We start from the raw sequence: 20,196 nt of genomic DNA, 5'->3' as shown, positions 1-20,196 counted from the left end.
GTCAGCTCCTTCTCCAGAGAAAAGAATAAATCCTGCTGTGTGCATCCTCACGCTTCTATACATCTATCCCTTCAGGATCCAGAGGTGCTAAGACTGTTTGGTTGGAGCACAGTTTTGCAACCTGTTTATGTGCTGATGGTCCTGGCACTGGCACCTGAGAGTACGTGTACTTCTTTTCTCCAGTTATTGGCACCCTTCAATCCCAACTTGCCTTCTTCCCATGGTTTCTTTCCTGAAGGTTAGATATGCAGAGGCAAAAAGAAGTAGAAAGACAACAAACAGATACCCCCAATAGAAGCTTTTCCCAGCAAGTCCTTTCAAGGTTTGATCCTTAAAATATGAGAGAGAGAAAGGCTGCTGCTCTCTCCCTCCGTAACTACACTGCAGCTGATCAGTGCAGAGATATCTTCCTTCCAGCTGGTAAATGCTTTCCTGCTTCCTCTACGTAAAGTACTCTTATGGCTGAAGGATGATGGGTTTTTGTTGTTGTTTTTGTGTATTTGTGTGTGTGTGTTTGGTTTGTTAGTTTTGGTCTGTTTGCTTGTTTTTCTTTAATTATTTTAATTATTTTTTAATTATTATTCTATTTTACTTTGGTACTGTTTCTAGTTTGGGAAGAAAACATCTTCACTGAAACCACAGTAGGCAGAGGAGTGTCGATCAGGTTCTTGTGGCCATAAAGTTGCTGTGCTGCCTTTATTTACTACATCTGTATGGCTATGCTGGGTCTCAGCAGATGAGCTGTGTCTACTGAATTCTGCAACTGAACACCTGGAGATACTGTTCTAGAGGTATTCATGGAGCTAAACATCTGGGTGGATTTCAGGAACAAAACATTCAAACACTTCTATTACAAGAAGCAAGGTGTTTTAACCTCTTGTACCTTATCCCTGTCTATCAGCTGCAACATACAGTTATCTAAGTCATTGTCTCATAATTGGATTTGAAGTTCTTTGGAGCAGAAGTTTTCTTTTACTACATGCACAGCAATCTCTTTTTGGACTTTTGATTATCACAATGCTGTAGACAGATAGTTTCAGTTAGTATTAAAGCTAATCACTTTTGGTAAGCAATGATCTTATGATGCTCTTTGTAAAAGATGCTTGGATGCTATGCTTGGAGTCCTGTTTTAGTTCTTCTTATATTGGTATTCTCTGTCCTGTTTCATGCACCTTTTTTCTTGTTTTTTTTTTTTTTCATGCTGTGCTACTGGTGCATGAAAGCTTCCATAAACCACCTTAGACTTGACATACATATATGTGGGAAATTGGAGGTAACAGATGGGAATAAAGTCCTCTTACCTTGGAAGATAATGGCAACTTTGCAAACCAAAATCTGCATCCAGAAAATATTTTAACTCTTAAGATTATCTTGAAACCTAGGCTACATTCAGTCACAGAACAAGAAAAGGGAAAGGACAAAAACACTACTACGTGCCCAAACCTACATAGAAATTTGGCCTGTGGTACTCACCTACATTTGTATAGGAGCTCATTCTCTTTCATCTGTGGAGACATCAATTTCTGGGGACTATGTTAGATCTGAATGCTTAAATACATCAAATGAAATATTTACAAATGCACCTGGTTGAAGGAGAGGGTCTCTGTAATTATCTTTCATTTCAGTGGCATCTCTGATAGGAAAAGCCCTCTTTCTCTGGTAGATTGCTCAAGCAGAAGCTCCATAGGCCCTGTTACTATGGAAACAAAACCTTTTCCTTCTCATATTCCAATAATATATTGAAGGTTTTTAGGGCCTTTCCCCCTTTTTACTTTGCTTGGCCTTTCAGCATTTACTGTGTATAATATGCTGAAAGTGCAACGCTCTTGTTCTTCCAAACCAAAACAACAACAACAAAAAACCCATAAAATTGTTCCTCCATCTCAAATGACTCTCTGCCATCCTTCCATCTTATTCCTTGTCCGTCATTTGATGGCTTAGACTTTTTATGTCAGTCTAACTCAGAAGCTGCAATTTGCTTTGTATGATACAAAGCTCCTCTGCCCCTGCCCAAAATCTCTCACCAAGGGTGATGAAGAAACCTTGCTGCTGTGAAGCTGTCGTGCAGATTAAATTTTTGCCTGTTATATAATGCAGTTGAATGTCTTCTGGGGTACTGGGGGTGAGGAGACAGGAGGTGTAAGGATTTCCACTCCTGGGAAGAAAGTGATGAAATGTGCTCTCACAGAAATGATTTCCATCTCTTCAGTTTCAGTGCCTTACAGCCTCTGCTGCGTTGCCTACAATCCGAGCATGCTTCTCTGCTGCATAGAGCTGGGTGTACCAGCTTATTAGCATCTCGGTTGTTCAGTTGAATAACACAACAGGTGAAATTAAGAAGAAATCTAGAAGCAATTAAGCACTGAGCTTTTGAGACAGTCCTCACTGTGCTATGCAGCTCCTTGCATAGTCTGTTCCTCTAACTAGCCGTGCAGTTCCCTTTGAACAATGCAAGACCCACTGCAGCAGGATCTCCTCCTGGGTGGTGCAGAGGCCACTCCCAGTTCATGAAACATTAGCAAAAAGCCTAGAAAGGGTCTGATATTTGTGGTCACCGTGGTACAGTACCCGAGCAGTCATGGGCTGTACTTTAGATAAGCACTGTTATGACCACAGCCACTCATCACTGCTTCCCTCTACTCCATATGCAGCCTTCCACAAGCACAATTTTAGATACTTTTGCTCTTACGCACTAAGCTGACTATAAAGAATTCAGTGTGTTTGGGTTTTGTTGCTTTTGAGTGTGTGGGAATAACTGTCAGGCCTAGAGGGCAAATAATGTTTTCTAGAAGATTAAAAAAGGAAAAGGCAATTTATTTGAATACAGCAGGGGTCTGACTGGATATCTTTTGCCTGGACAGCACTGAAGGCATTCTTTGACCCTTCAAAAGAATAATCTAGGACATTAAAAAGCACTAGAGACAGCAAATGGTTCATGTGTTTACCTGCCAAGAATAAGAGCATGAGCTATATTTTACTTTCATAGCTGAGATATTGAGATGGGATGACAGGAGAACAGATAAACAACCGCCAGACTTGATGGGCTTGAGGCCTGCTGCAAAAAAAAAGAGAAAAATATAAAGGGAGGGATACTTATGATTCATCTTGCTCTTCCTTGGTAGTATGGGAACACCTCCTAACCAATCCACCACCATCACTAATTCCTGGTCATCTACAGCAATACCTCCTCGGCCTACTCCAGCAGAGGGTTTAGAAGAAAAGTTACTGGGCCCTGAAGCGGGCTCTGCAAGGATTAAGGCTATAATGGCACAGCATACACGCGACTGCCTCCCAGTGAGATTAGTCTCTGCTGTGTTCTTATCTGTGCCCTCAAACTGAGTCAGGCTGAGTTACATCATTACTTGGATAGGAGGGGGACTCATAATTTGGGCAAGAGAATGGTTTTAATGGATGTTCAGCATTGGTGGCATTTCCACAGAGTCTGTGGAAAAGGCTGTTTGCAAGTTGAAGGTGAGCATTTGGCTGTGGGAGGTGCCCTCTTTCCAGGGAGCAGAACCACAACATGGAGCACTTGAAGTCATGAAGGGCTTTGCTCTCCACTTCCAAATGGCACAGGGATACAAAAGTGCTACACCCCACTCTGAGTTCACTGCTTAACAACAGGAACGTCTACCACCAGGGAAAGTGCTTGAGACTACATGATTATGTAATTTCTCTGTAAATTCCTAATTGCTTATTGTGTTTCCTTCCAAAGATGCAGGGCTGAACAGAGTGTCTCTTATTTTGTAGCAATTACTCATAACAAATGCCTTAGTTAAAGCTTAGTAAAGATACTTTCGGTCAAAGCCTCTGTTTTCCATGGTGGACTGGAACTTATTTTTGGCCGCAGCCCAAGGAGGTGACATTTTAAAGCGTGAGTAAAACTAGCATCACAACCTGGAACCGCGTGAGGACAACTAAGATCTATATTTCCTGTAATAACTTATGTTGTTTGCCGGTTTTTCTCATTATTTGGATCATCACCATTTGGTTGAACAGCCAAATAAAAAAAGCAAGACTCATCTTTCTGCTACAGTTCTGTCTAATGCCTTGAAGAATCAAGAGACTGCTGCTGGGGGTCGAGGTGTGGGGCCACACCAGCAGAGATTAAACTGCTGATGCCATGAGTGACACTGAGCTGGATTGCAAAAAGCTGATGGAGTTCAGTGGGAAATGCAGTCCTCATGCTACTGCTAGCTAGTGCAACTGGGGCTTAAATTCCCTTCGTCAGGGATGTCAGAGAGTGATCAGTGCTGGCAGGAAAAGGGGAGCGGTTTAAACAGATGGGATATCTCTAATCTTCCTGTAGTTGTGTTTGAGCATTGGTGCCATGAGGGTGAATAATCTGGACATCTAAATCCCTTGTCTACACTTGGAGTGTATCCAAATGGATGTCAAGGTAAACAACCACAAATCCTGGCTTGGACTGTCTCCCCCTGAGGCCTCCAGTGATGTCACCAGGCTGGGTGACTGTCTGTGGCCTGTGGTCCCTGCCAAGTGTACACAAGGCTTAATCTCTGTTTAGGGGAGAGCAGCCTTCCCATCGTGGCTTTCAGGAGCCAGCTCATGCTCTGGCATCCAAGATGGGTGAGGTCTCACCTTTCTGTGCCAGTCTGTAGCCTTGTCTTGCAGTGGAGAAGGGCTCTGGCACGGATAACAAACAGGAATTTGGGACAGCTGGCAGTGAGTGGGTGATAACCTCTCCCAGGAGATTTTGTGTGCACATCACTTTTCCTTGGTGAGGGTCTGTGCTCTTTAGCATCAGTGTCAAGGCTGTGGGTGCATAGCTGAGCTCACTCTTACCCCTGGTTCTTCTGATGTGCCTTTAGGCTTTGCATTCGGGCTACTTGGCTTCAAGGGCATAAAACACAGAGATGTGTGCCTATGTGTGAGATGGGTAGGAAACCAGCCTGATTTCTGAAGAAGATGGAGGCTGCCTGTGAGTGCTGTCTGGCTGAGGTAGGAGCACAGAGTAAATATGTCTCTGCCCACCAAACCAGAGCTCCAGTTAGAGGTGCCCAGGGGGTGCACCAGCTGTCCACCCACCAACTTGGCACTAGTGGCCTCTTTCATTCCTGAGCCCATAGCTGTCACACTGCTGTCCCAGGGCTTAAATGCATCCTGCTTCTCTACCAGTCTAGAGACCGTTTCCTATCCCCTCCCTGCAAACCAGCCCCAGCCCACCTTCCTTCTGTCCTCCTCAAATCTTGCTCTGTCCCAGGTCCCTCCTAACTCCTTCAGAGCAGCCCAGATGACAAGAGAAATCCACTACATTCCACATTAAATTCCGCTAGTTCCCTCTTTTATTTGTTCTTGTCAGTAGCAGTTTCTACTGGTTAGTAGAACTGACAGTAGGGATTTATTATTATTAGTTCTTAGCTCTATCATGCATTTGTTTAAAATCTATGGGGGCTGGGGTGGGCAGGACCAGATTACTTGAGCATTTGGGCAATATTTTTGAGAAGATCTTGAGATTTTGCCACAGTGAGTTTTGGACACATAAAGATTTGATATGGGTCATTTTGGAATAGGACTAAAAAAAAAAAAAAAGCTGTCTTTTTCAACCATGGTTATTCTATGATTAGAAGTGGACTTGCCCATATTTGAGTGGAGACAGCCCTACTTTTATATGGTATAAAAAGAGAAGGGGCAGGCCCAGCAGAGAAGAATGTACAGTCTCTGAAGAAAACAACAAACAGAAAAAGAAATGCAAAGTGAAAGAACTATCCTGTCAGCAAAAATGAATGCCTGGATAAGCTGTATTTGTTTTATGGTGACATGTATTAATAATGATTTTTTAACATTTTTTGGCCTGCTTCAACACAAGTTTTATACAGATTTAACTAAAATGGTTTACAAAAGAATTGAATTAAGTCAGGCAGTCTCTTACAGCGCAGACACCTGTATCATTTTAAGTGTTTAGATTGGCTTAGCTTGTGCCAGTAAATCATCCTTCCTTCGCTGCCCAGCTCCATCCCCCAGCAGCCTGTGTGCTTGCATTGCAGGTGGCTCTGCCTTCCTCTCTCCCTCTGGAACGTGACCCCATCCCGCTGCAGCGGGAGAGTAGTGAGCTCAGAGGAGGACTGGGGGAAAGCAGCCCTGTCTCCCTGGTGGGCTTTTTGGGAAGTTGATGCTGAGAAGCAAAGAGGCAGAGGGGAGGGCCAGCAGCTCTGCGGATGAGGCGCCTGCATCAACTCAGAGATGTAGCCTGCAGCTGACTACAGCGGAGCGCTGGCTCTCCCAACAGCCATTTTAGTCACAGGAACTGAGCCCCAAGCAGTTCTGAAATTTTTTTTAAGAAAGCAAGCAGTGCACATGAAGACATCACTTCTGCATATTTTGTCCCTATGCTAGCTAATTCCTCCTGTCCCAAAATGCTTTTTGAGAACACCTTGGTCACAGTGATGGTGTTGTTATTTGGTTGCCTTTGACTCACACTGATGAGGGATTCCTTGGTGGGTTCTGCAGTGTGAGCTCAGAGAGGAGGAGCAAGGCCAGCAGTGTGCCCTTGTAGTCCAGGAAGCAGACTGTATCCTGGGCTGCATGAAAAGGAGCACGGACAGCAGGGTGAGGGATGTGATCCTGCCCCTCTGCTCTGTGCTGGTGAGACCTCACCTGGAGTACTGTGTCCAGATATGGAGTCCTCAGCGCAGGAGAGACACGGACCTGTTGGAGCCACAGGAGGGCCACAGAAATGATCGGAGGGATGGAACACCTCCCCTGTAAGGACAAGCTGAAAGAGCTGGGGCTGTTCAGCCTGGAGAAGAGAAGGCTCCGGGGAGACCTGAGAGTGGCCTTTCAGTATCTAAATGGGGGCTATAAGAAAGAAGGAGACAGACTCTTGAGCAGGGTCTGTTGTGATAAGACAAGGGGAAATTGTTTCAAACTAAAAGAGGGGAGATTTAGATTGGATATAAGAAAAAAAGTTTTTACAATCAGAGTGGTGAGGCACTGGAACAGATTGCCCAGAGAGGTGGTAGATGCCCTATTTGGAGAGGCTCTAGCTGTAGGTGTCCCAGTTCATTGCAGGGGAGTTAGACTAGGTGGCCTTCAAGGGCCCCTTCCACCACAAATGATTATATGACTCTATGAAATGCTCCTCTCCAATTAGCACTGTCATTTTTGGACTGTCCTGTGCATTGTGTTTTGCTGGTATCCACATGGGAGGTGGATACCATACAGATATGAAGAAAGGCCGGTGTGAATAAAGGCAGAAAGGCAAGTGGCCTTTCAGCCTCAATCTGTTGCTGACACACAAAGGGGGAGAGATATGGTGGCCACGGTACGTGGTGGTGGAGCCACATGATTCCCAGGACCATCTGAGGGGATCAGCTGCCTCTCTGGGAGTGTGTCCAGAGAAGGGCAACAAAACTATGAAGGGTCTGGAGCACAAGTGTTATGGGGAGCAGCTGAGAGAACTGGGATTGTTCAGTCTGGAGAAGAGGAGGCTCAGGGGAGACATCATTGCTCTCTACGACCTGCAAGGAGGTTGTGAGGTGGGCGTCTGCCTCTTCTTCCAGCTAACAGAGATAGGATGAGAGGGAATGGCCTCAAGCTGTGCCAGAGGAAGCTCAGGTTGGATATTAGGAAAAGCTTCTTCTCTGAAAGAGCAGTGCTGCAGTGGCACAGACTGCCCAGGGAGGTGGTGGAGTCACTGTCCCTAGAGGTGTTCCAGAGCTGTGTGGATGTGGCACTGAGGACATGGTCAGTGGGCATGGTGGGGATGGGCTAGGTGATCTTAGAGGTCTTTCCCAACCTTAACTATTCTGTGATTCTACGATTAGTTGTATGATTTTGGTCTAGGAGGCATCTGCATGTGGAGAAATGGGGAGCGAATTAGCAGTGACAGGAGCTTTCCTACAGCACGGCAAGTGCCACTGCTGTCATTGAAACCACGCACGTAGCAGATCCTCCACCAAAAAGAGAGACCGCTCCTAACCAGAGCGTGGGGCCGCCCCCAACAGCTCCCTGGGGCAGGCCGGGGCGGGCCCGCGGCGCTGGGACTGGGCTGCGGTACAGCCGCCGCGGCTGAGGGAAGCGCCGGGCCGGGGCGTTATCAGGGGGCGGCGGGCGCCATCTTGTGGAGGGAGGCGCGGGGCGGCGGGAACATCTTGGCCGTCCGCTGCACGGCCTGTCGCAGCCTGGTGATGCCCGCACCGTGGCCGCTCCATCACCCGCCGCCACCTGAGAGGCTCGGGCGGGGCGGTTGAGCCCCGCGGCGCCCGGTGCCAGCAGCGAGGCCCGCCTCACGCTCCTTAGGCACCCTTCGCTTGGCAGCGCTGCTCGCATCCTTTTATTAATTTCTGCTTCACACTTCCGCTTACCTCGCCTCTCCGCTACAGCCATCCAAGATGTTCGTTCTCACCAGGGCATCTTTGCCAATCTGGTACATATCAAGCTAAATGAGGCATAATTAGGAATAATTATGACATGACATGGTCTGGAATGAGAAGCAGATGGGGCTTCCCCCAGGACGTTCCAGGTTCGATGTCAGGGAGGAGGGGACAGGGACAGAGGGGAGATGTGGCAGTCTGTAATGAGTTCCTGCTTTTGTCACCTCCGCTGGCAGGGGCTGGACTGCAGAGGGGAGGAAGGTGTTTTCACTCATCCTCTCAGTCATTGTCATTCTGCAGGGCTCTCGGCTGCTCTGGGTTGCATGATGGGTTGTGCATGAACACCAGTGCTGTAGAGGTGTTGAGCACCACTGTAAGGGGAATATTTGAGGGCAAATTCTCTGTGAGTTGCCCTTTGGAACTGGAGTGAGGGAGAGGCCCTTGCTTGTGAAGTTTCTGGCATGTTTGCTTGCCTTTCTGCCTATACAGAGGCAGGAGGGAACATGGGGTTTGACTAGAGGCGTGTGACACAGTGGATGTACACGGCTGTGTGGTGGACAGTGCACAGGTTGGGGAAGAGTGTGAGCTGTCATGTGTGTTAGTTTCTCATTAAGAACTGGTGTCATACAGAAGAAAATCCAGGACTAAGGGAACACAGAACCACTCTTCTTCCTCATCACGGTAATATGAGCTGTTAGAAGACTTTGTCTCTGGCATTTTGTCCTCTTACATAGAGTCATAGAATGGCTTGGGTCAGAAGGGGCCTTAAAGCCCATTCAGTTCCAAACTCTCTGCCATGGGCAGGGTTGGCAGCCACTAGATCAGGCTGCACAGGGCTCCATCCAACCTGGCCTTGAACACCTCCAAGGATGGGGCATCCACAACTTCTCCGGACAATCTACATAACTGGGTACATCCCCCTCAGGAGAGAGCCAAACCTTACCACACAAGAGGTGCTGGTATTCTCAGATAGATTTCAGTGCCAACCAGAGCAGTGGTATAGGCATTTGTGCATACCTATCTTCACATCTAGAAGAACAGACAGGAGGCAGAAAGCCATACTAACCCAGGTCTCATATCATGTTGGTTGGGAGTCAGGATAGATGGTAATAAAGGACCACTGTGCTGCTCTCACCTTCAACAGCCCTCTGCCCAGCCATTTTTCCAAGGAAATATATGACATGCTGAACAACTGGCTTCTTTACAGTCATTGCTGTACAACCTTGGCTGCAGGAGAAGATCCACAGGGATTAGTTTCTTCTATTTTACTCATACCAGAATAAACCTCACTGGTTGTGGAGAGTTTAGTGCTTAGATTTTCAAGCTGCTCCTGCCTTCAGTTATATAGATTTACTGTTCCCAGCAGACAGCCTTTTTACTAAAAATGTAGGCAAGTGGGTCTTTCTCAAGAATGTTACTGGAGATGGATGGGTGCACTTGGGAGTAGTCAGCAGCCATAGGCTAGTTATTCTTGGACATGTGCTCAATCCGTACCTGCTTATCTTCATCCCACAGAGCAGGTGATACTGCCCTATTCTTGTCTGTCTTGTGTTCAGGCTCACTGAATTGCCCTCTGGATGTTCCCGTTAAACCCAAATTATTGGTTTTGTCCAGATGCCTAGTTGTTAGATAGCTAAAATTAAAATGATTATTCTTACCCCACAGGTCTAATTCAAATTTGAAAATGATAATTCAATATTTATGTCATTTGGACATATTCAAAAATGTCCTCACTGATAAACGCAATCGTCAGTACCCTTCGTACCCCTTGAGTATGCATAGCTCAAACTTGGCTTCTTCAAGAGCTATTGCTCGGCTTCTCGGAGAGATATTGCTCATGAGCATAATGCTGTTGTTTGCTTATACACTGTGACACATGCTGTGTTCACACACACTGATTGTGCCCCCCCTGGGCATCCTAGATAGCACTTTCCCAGTGATGGCATCTTTCATCATGTCCAGTTTTAAGAACTGTTTTCATCAGTAAGACAAACTGGGGAACATTTTATGCTAGAATCATTCTAAGAATAGAAATCTGCTGGATATCTATGCAAGATGCCTCCTGGGTTTATTGCCTCGTGGGCTTTTGAATCTGTTCTTGAAAGTACAGGTAGACACTCTCTTTCAGGCAGATCACAGAGCCTCCTCTGTGCTGGCTGTTTCATGTATGCCCACAGGTTACAGACTTGTAGCAGTGTATGACAGGGAGGGGACAATTCAAGTCAATGGTGGTTATGGAGCACAAGTAATCTCACCTCCTCTGGCCTGCTGGACACCTAAGGTTCAGCATCAGATACCAAATCAGATTTAGAAAGATACATCTTTCTGAATTTGACTTCTCATGAGATCTAAAGAAGCCCGCAGGTGGCATAGGTAACAAAGGATGAGGAGGAGATGGCTACCTCTCTTAGAAACTCTTGTTAAATAAATAAATACTTCTATCTGTATTTTTAGGTTTCTTGATAGCTTTTTTTTTTTTTTTTTTCTCATATGACCTACTCTCATTTCTGTCATTCTATCTCAGTTTGAAAAACTCAGTTTGGCATAAGCAGGTACCCAGTCCACTTTCTCTTGGTTCTGGCTGGGAGCTGCTTCTAATAAATAGAAATGATGGGGCAGCTCTGTCCAGGTGGGAATTCTTGTCTTTACTGTTGTCTCAGCACTGCAGGCTGACCCTGATAAACAACAGATAATGCAATTTATCTCCACTTTCTCTGTGTCTCATCCAAATTTTTGGCACTTGGCTGATACAGGCGCATAGCTCTGCCTTGAAGAGTTGGGGGAAAGCATAGCATTAATAGTTTACTAATCAGATATTGTAGAGACTCCTGATTACTGACCATTCCCATGGTGTTTTTGTGCTGTCTTCATCATCCTTAGTTATAGCAGTGGGTAGAATGCACCAGCAAGGTTATTTGCTGCTCAGCATATGGCTGAGTTTCACCTTGAGACCTCAGTTCTGTCAGCAGTTTAAAGATTAAATGCCACCTCTCTAAGTGACTGTCAGAATCACCACAAAAATCACTGAGAGGTAAGAGAGATAATCCCTTAGGAGCTTCTCCATTGATCCTCCCATGGTTCCTAAGCAGTGTGTAGCCCTGAACGCATGACTGTCCATTTCTCCAGATTAGTTGATTTAGTTACACATCCCTTGGGCTTGTCGGGGGAAATTTGTATCCCTGAAAAGAAGTAAAAGTCAAATAAGAGATACTCCAACCCATACTAAACAGTATTACTCACTGCAGTAAAGTGCAGATATCTCCTAGAATCAGAAGGCTGTTTCTGTTGGTCCTGCTGACACCAGCTCCATTTGACTCTCTCCCATGGAACTGTGCATGCTCTGCAGCTTGGTTTATTCAGCTGGCATCCAACATGGCATCTAAAAGCTGCAGTGCTGGAGAAAGAGAATTATTCATGTCTTCACCCAGGTTTAGAGGCTGTTCTGCCCTTAGACAGTTGGCAAATGTTTGTGTATATGTGGAGCACCCTTGAGAATTGTAAGACGTGCCCTAAATGAACGTCTCTCCCAGGAAAACATTGTTTTCTCTCTTTTTCTCTCTTTTTTTTCCCCCTTCCTCCATCTATTGTTTTCTAAAGTATCTGCTGCTTTCTGATATACAGCTGTGAAGATGAAAGGTGGTTTGTACTCCTGCATGCCAAGGCATGTAGATAGCATCACATTACTGGGACCATGGTCATGGACATTTTCTCCAGACAACCTATTAAGAAAAATTTTGCCTCACAAATTTTTTGTGTGTGTGTTTGTTTTAATTGCACAGCAGAAAATGAAATGAATGAAGAGACTTGATTGTCATTTTGCATGCACAGGCATTTTTGTATGAATTAAGGAGCCCTCTAGAGCTGGTCGTTTCTCACACAAGAGCAGAGCCCTCTGGTGGTCGATAAAATTTTTAATTTCTTCTTTATTACTATTTTTATCCAAATACATGAGGACTTCTGTAAGACTTAGTTTGCAAATCTGTTTTTTAAGATGAAAGTTTGCAAAAGTCAATGTAATTTTTTTCATTATTTTCCCACACATTAAAAATGATATTGTTCTTTTGCCCAGTAATGTCATCTTGGAAAACTGGCTTGGCTTGAGTGCCATATTTAGTCTGCAGGCAATGACATGATATGCAGTTAAAGAAAATTCAGGGAGTGTTTTGGAGTTGGAAATCATTTCAAATTAGCAGGCACTGAAGCTTTGACTTTGCCATAACTTTTCCTGTTAACCCTCCAGCTCAGAAGCAGATTTTTAACTACTCTAAAAAGATGGCTGATGTGGTGGAGAGCAGGGAAAGTGATAGAAGGAAAAGAAAGGAGGGACACACAAAAAAGTCAATACAGAGTTCTGAGTTTTCTAGATACATCCTTCCTTTATTCTTCTCAGGCAGGTCATCTGAGGCAGCACAACTGTTTGGTTGGTTACTCCAGATTCTTAAAGACAAGATTGGACATGCTTGTTTTGACCAGAGGACAGTCTCTTCTGGTGTCATGCTGTAAGAGACATCATGATCAGAAGGTGATTCTCCCAGGTTAGAGGTGCATCTTGCACTCCACGTGTACTGATCTCTGTAACAGCAAGCTCTGGAGTAGTTTGTCATGAAGGGTCCTTCATCCCTGTGCCCCTGGGGCATCTCAGCACTGACCAGTACAGAATCTTTTGAAGAAACAGCCTTATTCCAAATGAATGGGGCTGCCATCTGTCTGCTGGGCTGGGCAGTGAAAGGCTATTAATGGGAGAAATTCAGCAGGAAATAATGAAGTATTTCCTCCCTTTGCCAGGTGAGGAAAGAGGAAACAGCTCCTTCAGGGGAAGAGGCAAGGAAGAAAGGAAACAGAAGGAAGAAACGAAAAGGAAGGAAGAAAACACAAGGGAAGGATGGGAGAGAGGGAGGGAGGAAGGAAGGGAAGAGGGAAGGAAGGAAAGAAAAGGAAGGAATGAAAAGGAAGGGAAAAAAAAGGAAGGAAAGAAAGAAAAGGAAGGAAGGACAGAAAGAAGGATGGAAGGACAGAAGAAAAGAAGGAAAGGAAAAAGGAAAAGGAAGGAAAAGGAAAGCAAATGAAGGAAGGGAAGAGGGAAGATGAAGGAAGGAAAGAAAAGGAAGGAAGGACAGAAGGAAGGATGGAAGGACAGAAGGAAGGAAGGAAAGGAAAAAGGAAAAGGAAGGCAAAGGGAGGAAAAGGAAGGCAAAGGGAGGAAAAGGAAGGAAAAGGAAGAAAAAGGAAGGAAGGGAAGAGGAAAGAAGGAAAAGGAAGGAATGGAGGAAGGAAGGAAAAGGAAGGAAAAGAAAGGATGGAGGGACAGAAGGGAGGGAGGGAGGGAGGAAAGAAGGAAAAGATGGAAGGACTGAAGTGTTCAACATGTAGTAAGCTTGTGTGTGTGTGTTTATGTGCATGCAGATGCAGGGGAGATTGAAAACCTATTCCCAGCTGGCTTGGATAAACTTACCCATTTTACTTTGGAGACAAGGCAGCTATATAGTCCCTTTGGGATACTGACAGCAAAAGCAGTGGTAGCTCTGCAGGAAGGAGCAGTAATCATACAACACCATGGTTCAAATGTGTTGCAAAGGCCCTCCCTACTAAGCTCATTGCTCAGTGGTTGCAGGGCAGAATTGTGAATTATATGATGCATCCAAGGCCAGCCAAAGAGCAGCCGGAGTGGAGATCTATTGCAAAGCTGTGGCCAATCTGATGCTGTTGCTTCTGCCATCTTGCTGAGAACTGTAGCAGATTTGTATTGCTTGTTTTCTGGGTAGGCATCACCCCAATATAATTACTAAAACACTACTTACGTTCACTAAGTGTGTAACAGAACATTTACTGTCACTTATGAATATTGCTCTACGTGTCTGAAGAAGTAAGGATGGTGGAGGGGGGAGGGAGGTAGTTTGTATAAATTTTCTCATGGTGTAGTTTGAGCCATAATTTTGTTGCTGATCTGGGTGAAAGCTGTAGAGGCCAGGAAGCCAACTGGTAGGTTGGCTGCTCACAGATCACTGTCCTGATTGTACACTTCATAATCTCAATCACATTGCATTGGATAGTAATAATAGCCATTACCTGCCCTTACAGGCTGCTAATAAAATTGAATAGAAAATCAATTTGAAAATGTTATGATATTGCAAGTCGAGCACATCTGGACCTGGTCTACTTTTGGTGACAAGATTTGGGTGACATAGTAGATGACATTATGATCCTGCCTGTGACATAATGCAGAGGTAATAGTTTTGATGGCACTTCTGCCATCCAATCATTTGCATCAGGCAATAGAATCATAGTTCTCCCGCTTGTTAGCATTTTCACAATGATGTAGCTTAGTTTGAATCGGTGACCTTACCTTTCTTCAGTCATCTAAGTCAGCCTGGCTACATGCTAAAAAAAAAAGATTCTTTCTTTTCCAATCTCAGAGAGAATAAAGATCAAATCCCTACAGAACAAAGAGCCTTGAAGCGCTACAGAGCAGTAGGAAGCCGAGTCAAGCCATTGGACAGCATGAAAGATTTGAAAGCCTGTATTAAATTACAAACTTACTGAATGACCCTCCTGAAGAGAAGAGATGTCACCTTTCATTCAGAAGTGGAAATTTGTCCTCCTAACTGTTTGCATGCACATGTGAGAAAGGCAGGCAAAGAGACAGAGGAACAAGGCTGGCTTAGCACCGGATCCCTATCAGGAGCAGAATGCAGCAGGTTAAGCAATTTTCAGCAGCTGAGCCAGTCTTTGCTGGCTTATGAGGTGCAGAAGACTTCTGTCCAAGTCCTCTAGCAGGTAACCTTACCCAAATGTTCAGTCTCTGTTATATCCTTCCAGACAATAGTTGGCTGTTCTTCTCCATTCTGGTTATCTTTTAGATTTCTGAGGTGGTAAGGGACTGAGGAGGAAAGATAATTTATATTGCTTCAGAGAAATAATAACATTTTATTTTTGCTTCTGAACATTTTAGAGAATGCCATGTCAGAACTTCTCAAATAGAAACAATCTTTGGTTCCTCTGTTTGGAATTAGAGGCTTGTGTGGCAGTTTTTCAGTTGAAGTCTACAGAAGTACTGTGATTTAAATGCTGTAGGAAAATGGCTTTATATTTAGAGACTGTAGCCTCATCTCCAGAACAGAACATGAGGGATGTGGAGCTGTTGGAGTGGGTCCAGATGAGGTCACGAAGATGCTCCAAGGGCTGGAGCACCTCTCCTGTGAAGACAGGGTGAGGGAGTTGGGCTTGATCATCCCGGAGAAGAGAAGGCTTCAGGGAGACCTCATTGCAGCCTTCCAGTACATGAAGGGAGCTTACAAACAGGAAGGGGACTGACTTTTTACACAATCTAATCTTGATAGGACAAGGGGAAATGAAACTAAGAGGAGAGATTTCAGTTAGATGTTAGGAAGAAATTCTTTGCTCAGAGGGTAGTGAAGCGCTGACACAGCTGCCCAGGGAAGCTATGGGTGCTCCATCCCTGGAGGTTCAAGGCCAGGTTGGATGGGGCCCTGGGCAGCTGAGCTGGTGGGTCGCAGCCCTGCTAACGGTAGGGAGTGAGACTGGGTAGGCTTTCAGGTCCCTTCCAACCCAACCATTCTACGATTCTATATTTCTGTGATTCTGTGATTCTACAATTACGTGCTCCTTTTCATGAATCAAGATGTCAGAATCCAGCTAAAATTAAATATATATATATATCTTCATTTCCTCCCTCCCTTCCCCATAGCCAGGCATAGCAGCATTTTCTCACACATCTGCTCATAAGAGAAGCTGAGCTACTTTTCTCCAAAGTGGTCTCTGTCTTCCTTAACTCTGCTCTCTTCTTCCAGCTGCTGTGGGGCCAAGGACTGCTTGAACCACTTTACTGCTGGCAGCTTATCTCCCACTGAGCAGATCTGGGGCAGACAAAGGGGAACGGCCCTCTTCTGTCTCAGAAGTGACAGCATGAGAATTTGGTCTGTGTATTTTTTAGGCCTGTTGGTTTCCCAATGTTTTTTCTGACAAAGCCCTTAATTCCTTCTATTGATGTAATAATTGATCTCCTGACAGTACAGCCTGAAATGCTGCTAAGCGTTTCAAATGGGCTCAGATTAAATAGCATATTATTTCTCTGTTCAGCTGTGAAAACACCTCCCTGAAATTATCCTGTAGGTGAGATCAGGTTCCTCAACAGGCTACCTCTGAATTTTCTGTAGCACTTCAGAGGAAAGGGAAGAATCCCACAGCATACTGTTTAGGGATAACCTTCCTGGAGGGATACTTTCTGGTTAATCCTTGCCATCGAGAAGCTGGATTTTATGAGCTGTGGTACAGAAAAAATAATTTAAAATCTCATCTGCTGTAAGATGTATAAGTCCTGTTCTACATTTTCCTGAATTCTTAGCCTGAATAATGCTTTCCAACAATAAATTCCACACATTATTTAGATGCCATGTGGAAAACATTTCACTGTACCCGCCTCCATCGTAATCCAATGCTCTTCCATTTCCTGCACAAGGCAGTCATTTTGTCTTCTCCGTCCTTTGATATTCCTTTCTGTGATGTCCTTGACATCCGGATCCAGTGAAGTCAGAGGTAAAGTGAGTGGGATGGCTTTGTTAGTGCCTGAGGTGCATTATAGTTTTGTCTTCTGTTATTACCATCCTATTCTTATGTGCATCTAAAACTGGTAGATCCACCTTTGCAAGTTACTGATCCTACCAGGTATTCAGGTTGATCCACAATTTGGGTTATTGTTCCATAGGAATAAGTACCTATGTGCTGTGACAAATTTACTTGTCAAGTCATTTGCAAAAATTTAACAGTAGCTGCTGTTTGCTATCCAAAGTGTGCGTTCAGGTTCTCTACCATTAGTTATACTGGAAGAAGTGAATGTGTTAGCCTTATCAAAATAAACACAGTGATTTCAAATCAGCTAAGTGATTTCTTTGTTTTAAGTCCCGACGTTCTGCATATCCTCCAAAGAGTTAAATCCATCACAAGCTTGCTATTTGCCTGAGAGATTTTACAAAGAGGCAAACTGGTATTTAGGGTTGGCTTTTTCTTAAAGAATAGTAGTTTTTGCTGTAGGGACCTAGGTCTGTACTTAATTGGGGGAGCAAATGCTTGAAAAGATACCGTTGGCTTCAGCTCTCTGATGTCTGAAACACTGAAAAATGAATCACCAGGTTGGAAGAAGTACTCAATTTTAGTTTTCCTCTACAGCCCCAGCACGGAGTCAGGTTGGATCCTGCAAATTTATGACTTCAAATCAGCTCTGCATACGTATCTGCCATGTGAATTCCCTGTTCCCCTCCAGTTTAGACTCCAGGCCACGAGTGCTGTGTGTGGGCTGCTGCAGATACAGGGACCCAGACATTCATGGGTTCTGAGTTCGTCTTCTTCCCTCTCCTTTGGCTCATCTACAAACTTCAGACCTCTTTCCTGGGCAGGGATTCCACCACTGAGACCCCAGACACTAGGTCTCTAACAGATTTTGAGTAAATAAACAATAGAAGTGCTGATGAGGACAAAGATTGTAAAAAAATTCCCCGGAAATAATGAAAGCATGGTCAGAAGGACATAGACTGATGTGCTTGTGAGTGAATGTGGGCTGGTAGGAGACTGCTGAGCTCACGGTCTGTCAGACTGACCAGAATTGCCTCATTGTCTCTTCTTATTCATCTCCTGGTTGGTATCCATCTGTTGTCTCTTGTCTTAGCATATTAATTTAGGCTCGTAATTGCATCCCATCATCGAAGAGATAATTTTTAAAAAGCTTTTAAAATAAATGAACATTGGCATTTAACCCATCCACAAAACTTTCCAGTCTCCATGCTCTCCCTCAGCTCTGTTCCCCAGTCCCACTCTTGGCCATTCTGTTCTGCCAGTTATACCTCCCTGCATTTCCCATTTCACTAATCCATGACGCCATTTCTCTGCTCCTGTCCCTATTTCCCACACATATCCTGTTATTGTCACTGCAGTGTCTGGAAGACTCCTGTGAAGAGCTGGGACTCAAGATCCCTTGAGTTATCAATGTGCTCCTATTGAAGGGAAGACAAGGTTTTGTGCTTTTTTTTCCTTACATAGTCACATCTGCTGTTTTCCTGTCCTGTTTTTCATTAGGCTTCTCTTGCTTCACCCTTGTGACCTCCCACACACATGCTATAGCTTCCTTCCTGGGAGCCTCTATTAGTACCTCGCCTCTGAGATAAGTGATAAGTGCCCCTTGTGAAGATACTGTCCTCGATCACTTGCAGGTTTCCTAGGGGGAGGGTGTGGTGGTGAGGAGTTGGTCACCTTTATCCAACTAGGCTCCATGGAGTTAACCTGTCCTGTCAGTGAATTCCATGCCAGTGTGACTTTCCAGAGTAGTTTTCACAGTGCTGAGGAAGAGGAGTGCACAGGAAGGACTAAGAAGTTCTCCCTTTACCAAGCTGTCCCAAGGACTCTGAGCCTGCTTTCCCTTGAGGCACCATGCTGCCATAGGTGGGATGACTGGGTGACTTGCTTGTATTGTGAGATCTTGAAGAGTCCTGGTATCAACAGAGGCTCTCAGGTTTTGTATGGAGGCATGAGGGACTGGAGATGCAGGCTATGGTAGAGGTTGAGATGCTCCCAGAAACTGTCCTGACACTGGATCTCTGGGCCCAGACTTGTCTGTAAGCCGATGAGCTGTCCATAAAGCGATCCAATAACATCAATCTGATCCCACAGCATATCCTGTCCTGACTCTCTCCTTCCCAAACAGCCTTCAGTTTCATACTGCTAAAATCAGGCTGCCATCTTCCTCATTAGGACCTACAGACATATCAGGATTGTCAGCTTTTGAGCACTATGTATGTGGCTCTTGGGAATAAAATGAGAGTAGAACTTGAAGGGATGCTTAAAGCAGTTAAGTACTGATTCCAACAGAGATGAATAAATATCAGCCTAGATTAACTATTATTTATAACAATTCAAAGTTGTTGCATCTTAAGGGAAATTGGAGTTAACATCATTAGTACGTCTTTATTATGAATTAGCTTATCATTTGCAGAATCGATTGTAACTTAAGAAACTGAGTTGGGGCGTAAATAATTAAATTAATCTTAAGGGTACATAAACTGCTTTAAAAATGCTGGATCTGTATTTCTTAGTGTGTACAGAACACTTTACCTCACTTGCCTACTTCCTTTGATCAGTCTGTACTCACAATGGCACTTTTTACAAAGAAAGCTGGAGGTGAAACAAGTGCTTTGGACAAGACACAAGACACTGCTGACAAATTGCAGGCAGGATTTGGTCTGAGTTGCACACTCCTGTAGGAAGACAAGGGCAGCTTGGTTGTTGTGTCTGTTAGGAATAGATTTTATGGTATTTGGTCCTCATTTCTCCCTGGGTGGGGTTTGTCCCAGCTCCAGATGTTGCTACCCTACCCCAGCATTGTGGCAGATCCTTTGTGGTTAGTGGCTGGAACTTGATGCTTTCACTGCTGCTGTTTGGCACTGATATCCTGCAAGGGAGGAGAAGTGTTCTGTATAAATACAGTTTCCAGGGTCTTGTCACAGCTAATATACAAGACTTTTTGTTCTGGATGTCAACACTGAACTTTGCTCGTGCATTGGGCTGTCTTAGAGTTAGCTCTGAACCTGTCTTCACAGGCATACACATGCACACTTGTACTTATGCAATGCCCATTGACAGGAAAGAACATTCAGTATAAACACATACACACACAGAGCCATATGGACACATGCTCATTAATTGAAACCAAGCCTATGTACTGAATCTCTTTGATAGCATCCAAATCCTAGCCAATCTGCCAGTACTTATGAGATGCAAGACTGGATCGCTTCCATTGTCTGTCACTTAAAAGCTGAAAATTATTTTGCTGGCCTCCGGCCCTTGCTCCCATATTCTT

The 20,196-nt window shown here is 44.6% G+C and overlaps 1 long non-coding RNA gene and 1 other non-coding gene across 2 annotated transcripts; both read left to right on the top strand.

Annotated features, from left to right (window-relative positions):
• Positions 1 to 6,038: 6,038 nt before the first annotated feature.
• Positions 6,039 to 6,140, top strand: MIR6581 (microRNA 6581). Its single transcript, NR_105449.1, has one exon. It is a non-coding gene; the product is annotated as a microRNA 6581 (primary transcript).
• A 1,919-nt stretch (positions 6,141 to 8,059) lies between these two features.
• On the top strand, positions 8,060 to 18,257 carry LOC121109320. The gene is made up of 3 exons (XR_005848652.2): positions 8,060 to 8,386; positions 14,747 to 15,107; positions 16,142 to 18,257. It is a non-coding gene; the product is annotated as an uncharacterized LOC121109320 (long non-coding RNA).
• The last annotated feature ends 1,939 nt before the right edge of the window (positions 18,258 to 20,196 follow it).

This window comes from Gallus gallus, chromosome 1, assembly GCF_016699485.2.
Source record: "Gallus gallus isolate bGalGal1 chromosome 1, bGalGal1.mat.broiler.GRCg7b, whole genome shotgun sequence".
In the NCBI taxonomy this organism is placed as follows: Eukaryota; Metazoa; Chordata; class Aves; order Galliformes; family Phasianidae; genus Gallus; species Gallus gallus.
The sequence above is the reverse complement of the archived record's forward strand: the minus strand, read 5'-3'. Positions and strand labels throughout refer to the sequence as shown.